The sequence below is a fragment of the Mesoplodon bidens genome, assembly GCF_964165515.1.
Source record: "Mesoplodon bidens genome assembly, chromosome: 20".
In the NCBI taxonomy this organism is placed as follows: domain Eukaryota; kingdom Metazoa; phylum Chordata; class Mammalia; order Artiodactyla; family Ziphiidae; genus Mesoplodon; species Mesoplodon bidens.
The window spans coordinates 13147439-13152690 of NC_138181.1; the positions used below are offsets into that span (position 1 = coordinate 13147439).

The window sequence follows — 5252 nt, forward strand, 5'->3', positions numbered from 1 at the left end:
CTGTTTTCTACCATTTTCCAGCAATGTACAAATGTTAGGCATCTTAAATTCCACTTATCTCTCTCCCATGTTTATTTTAAATCCTACAAAATGATATTACTATTGTTAAAAACTCAATATTAATTTGTATTTATCTATATATTTACCTTTTTTTTTTTTTTTGCGGTATGTGGACCTCTCACTGTTGTGGTCTCTCCCGTTGCAGAGCACAGGCTCCGGACGCACAGGCTCAGTGGCCATGGCTCACAGGCCCAGCCGCTCCGCGGCATGTGGGATCTTCCCGGACCGGGGCACGAACACGTGTCCCCTGCATCGGCAGGCGGACTCTCAACCACTGCGCCACTAGGGAAGCCCTATATTTACCTGTTTTTGCTCTTCATTCTTTACTGCATTTCTGTACTTCCTTTTATGAACCTTTTCTTTTTGTCTAAAGAATTCCTTTTAGTATTTCTTTTAGTATTAGTTTGAAGGTGATAAATTCCTTCATTTTCTGTTCGCCTGGTAATTTTTGTATTTTGCATTTATTTATAAATGATATTTTCACTGGGTATAGAATGATAGGTCCTTAGTTTTCTTTGTTTAGACCTTTAAATGTGCTATTCCCTTGCTCCATTGTTTCTGTAGAAAAGTCAACCTTCAATCCTTTTGTAACTTTGTTGGATATATAATGTGTCTTTTTAAAAACTCTGGATGCCTTTAAAATCTTCTAGTCTAGTTTAATTTGAAGGTTTTTTACTATGAGGTGTTTAGGAGTTTTTTTCACTTCTCATGCTTGGGGTTCACAGAGACGCCTCTTAAATGTGTGTTGACGTCTTCAGTTTAGGATAATTCTTAGTATTTCCTCAGATACTTTTCTCTATCTCATGTGCTCTCTCTCTCCCCCCTATTTTTCTGAAACTTTAAGTACATTTTAGACCTTATTACCATGTGCCATGTGTCCCGTATACACATTTGTGCACTTTTTCCATGATTTACTCTTTTCTCTACTAACCTGTTTTCCAATTCACTAATTTTACCTTCTTCTCTACTCAAACAGCTGTTAAACCCAACTATTGCATTTATACTTTTACTTCTTGTACTTTTAAACTAATTTTTTGATAGATCATCATTCTCTGGTAAATTTCTCCAATTTTTGTTTTCATGTCTCTGAGTGAAGACCCACAGTGAATGAAGACAGGGCCTCTTCCCTCTCCACACACCTTTTCCACCATGATAATCAACCATGAAGCATTTTCCATCAGAGTCCTGCCTCACAAAGGATGTTTACAACAGAAATGTGAAAGCCTGAGGAACCACAGCCAGCAGGACACCTGTTCTTCAAGAAGTCACATGCCCCGGCACCTTGCATACAACATGCTCGGCATGACAGGAGACAGGCTCGAGGACCTGAAACTTCTGAGGAGAACCATCAAGAGTCACTTTTGCTTTAATACATTTCTAAGGGTGGGGATGATGAGTGCATAATAACGTCCACAACGCTGGAAACCGATGGATTACTTGAGAAGCTTCACCATGTTCAGACTCGGAACTATGATTTCCTTGAAGATGGGCACATAGTTTGGATTTTCCTGCCATTGGACCCTGCTCCAGATTCCTGATGACGGTCTGCTTCATGTCCTGGCTGCCGTCCCCTCGGGTGGCCAGCGGTGTGCCAATGTGGCTATCCTTGATGTCTGGGCATTTGCTGACCAGAGTTTAAACTTCCAGGCACAACTTCTGCAAGGGCGACAGTAGTGTTACTGTGCTCACCTGCATGTTTGCTGAATCCAGAGGCCAGCTTCTGGAAACAGGAAGTGGAGCAGCTCAGCCTCCCTGTCTTCTCGGCACCTCCTTGTACTCCTTGGTGCTCCAGGATGAGACGTGCTTCTGCGTGATGGCCCACAGGTACCCACCACCACTCATTCTCACCCTCCTTTTGTATGGATTTTTAGTTTCTGCAAAATCATTGAAATATTCTTCCGCAGTGACACAGATGATGTCTACAGCATTTGAGCCTAACAGCCACCTCTTTGTTATCAGCTCATCGAGATGCTGCTCCAGATCCTGGAAGACCACTCCCTGGTAACTGCTGCAGCCTCCTCGCAACAATGGTGTCTAAAACCCCATCCATGTTTGGCTGGCTCAGAGGCACACCCTCTTCCACTTCATTTTAAACATACTTCCTTTTTAAACTGATTAGGGGTTCCTTAAAGCTCTGACAGCTGTGATGATTGCTATCATACCCTGAACATAGCAGTGTGGTGTGGCCAATGTTTCAGATGTTCTGTATACAACTGAGCCTCAACTCTGTGTCTATTTAAGAAAGAATTCATTTGCTGAAGACACAAGCTGGTAACTTGTTTTCAAATCTTCACTTATCTGAGTAGTAATTTAAAAAATTGGTTGGAACATCTGGAAGAGAGGGGTAGGGAGTGTTCCCACTTGGGTCCGCTTTGGGTTCAGTCTCTTTCATTCAGTCTTTAGTGTCTGTGTCTAGTGCTTTCTGCAGCCAGACGATGATGTTTGAAGGGAGAGCTGACATGTACAGATGGAACAGCTCAGACACCACATTTGGAGAAAGCAAAAGCTCCAGGGCTTTGACGTCCACTTCTGGGACCAGCTCCACATTCCCAGTCATCTCTGCGCTTGTGTAGGTGTTTAAGACCCAGGTCAAAGAGGCTCATAATCTCACTTGCTTCTAGATCTTCCCACGAGATCTGCATCCAGGTTCTCAGGGCTTGGTGGTTGAGGAGTTTCTGAAAATCTCATAATGGGGAGAAAAGCACGCAACCATCAGGTTTTGGGCAACAATGGGGTCATCTAGGACATGCTTCCATATGATTTCCAGGTGGCAGATGAACCACACCTTGTTGGACTCCCTGGGGTTCTGCCTCTGTGCCCTCAATTCTAGCACTCACGATTCTGTCCAAGATGACAAACATTTCCTCCTTCCAATTCTTGGACCTCTCAAGAGGAACAAAGCTAGTTTGCATTTTTTTGGGTCAAGTATGCACCAATCAATTTTTCTTCCCTTTCCATGATCCTGACAACAGAGACCAGAAAAATGGGGTCCTGGGGGATGGTGAGCAGCGACCTCTGCAGCACCATCCCCAGCTGCTTGGCCAGCTTGTCTGAGAGCCCCTGTGTGCTCCCAAAGTCACTGTGGATGAGGGTCATGTCCACGCGGTGGTGCTCATACATCAGCCCTTCCCAGGAGCACACTCCTGTTCCAGGCCCATCAGGTTCCAGTGGGCCTGAAGGAGTGCCCCTTGTCCAGTGAGGTCCAGGGTCCCCACTCCTCACAATCTGGGACATCGAGAAGATGTTCTTGAGGCTCTCCACGGCTGCAGCGAGCTGGGTACTGGGTGCTGTATGACGGCATCCTTCATCCTTGAGGTACTTGATGCTGCACCTCAAGTCTTTGCTGACGTTGGCCAGGGACCGCAGGATGTCTCTGACGTCATCCAGTGCATTTTGGAGCTGGTTCCGGCCCATGTGGCACCCCATACGGCACCCCGTCCAACCATGACTGGATAGCGACCTGCAGTGTGACCTCCACGGACGCCTTTCTCCAGGCCTCTCTTCTGAGGTTCCCCTCCACTTGGCCCTGCTGGTCTAGGTACAGAAGCATCCCAGCGACCTTTTGAATCTCTGTTGCAACATCCTCCTGGTCTGTCTCCTTCATGGTTAAAAAGCAGGCGGAATCCACCCCCTTCCCCACGTGAGAGCAACGTTATCCCTTGGCACTGCCACCCAGCGCCTGACTGGAAGTGTCATCCAATTTCTTGAACATGTTTGTAACAGTTACTTTAAAATCTATGTCTTGTGTATTATATCTAGGTCATCTTCGAGTCGTCTATGTTAGCTATTTCTTTTCTCTTGATTTGGTCATTTGAGTCTCTCTAGTATCATTCATGGTAATTATTTACTTATTTCTTGAAGGCAAAATGGAATAAAAGAGGCTAGCGACATTGCTGTATCTCAGGAACTAGAAGGAAGCAAGGCTTGCTGGTGTGTCTGGAGGCTAATGTAGCTTGCTCGGGAAAAGCATCAAATAAGGCAGAGATGAGACTGAATCCAGCCATTTTGATTGAGTACTGGATACTGTGTATAAAACGTGTAGAAACTCTGAATAATGCTAACTTCCAGCAGATGAGAATCTATTTGTTTACTCATAGGTTAGCTAGAGTAGGTCTTGGTCCCCTTGATACAATCAAGGGATGGGAGGCATTAAAGCTGGTTTCAGGCTTTGTGAGAACTGGTCTACTTTTAGTTTGAAGTAATCCTCAAGGAAGCCCTTTCAAGAATCTCAACTGAGAGCAAAGGTTGTTAACCTGGGCCCATCACCCTTGCCAGGCCTCAGATGCCACTTCACCTCCCAGGCACTCTGAGACGGGTCAAAGCTCTGCTTAGCTTTCTAGCTTCTTAGCTGGCTTTTTCTTTCATCTTCTCAGCCTCTTATGTTGCAAATATTAGTAATAAATAATATCCTCAACAAAAAGAGCAGCACAAGATGAAGTGCTCAGTGTTTCCATTCTCTTTTCTCTAAAACTTAGTTCTCTCAATTCCTAACTGCCTTGATAACACTCAACCCCAATTTTTTCCCCTCCTACCCCCATGAAACTGCTGAAAGCCCTTAGCCTTGAAATGCAACTTGATCTCTTGTTTGGTACCACTTACTGATTGGCAAATGCCTTGAGGGAAAAACAGCACAGAATGGTGAACTCACCTCAGTGGCTTTCTTTTCTCTTGGATCTTAGACTTTCAAGTTCTTGCTGACTGTGTTGCTCTATGGTTACTTCAAACAGGTATTAAAAACATTTTTTTTAACCAGTTTTAAACTTTTTTGTTGGAATGAGGCTTGGTCTGCTACAGCTACTCTCTCATGACCAGAAACATAAATTAAAAAGCATATTTTTATATAAAAATCAGAATTCGCATTTTCTCTTAAAAATAAAAAATTCTAGCAAAACCGGGCCCACGTTCTTGCATAGAAATAATGGCTAGAGGTAAGTAGCCCCTGTCCTTTAATTTCAGGTATATGCTCTCCAGTTTAATTATCTGGATCACTCAGTGACCCTTGAGAGTAAAAAAAGAAGAAAGTCCATAATTGAGCTTTGAGTGATACTAATACCTAATCATGTTGTATAAAAGGAGAGCTGAAGGGGATGTTGAGAATACACAGTCAGGAAAGTAAAAGGTTGATTAAAAGATTGCTGTATCACGCAACTCGAGGGAAGACAATGTTTCAGAACGGAGTTGGGCGGCGGGGA

The 5252-nt window shown here is 44.1% G+C and overlaps 1 pseudogene across 1 annotated transcript; it reads right to left on the bottom strand.

The window, feature by feature from the left end:
- Window positions 1-1803: 1803 nt before the first annotated feature.
- LOC308608114 (exocyst complex component 3-like) lies at window positions 1804-3679 on the bottom strand (annotated as a pseudogene). Its single transcript has one exon. The product of its transcript is annotated as an exocyst complex component 3-like (transcript).
- Between the last annotated feature and the right edge of the window lie 1573 nt (window positions 3680-5252).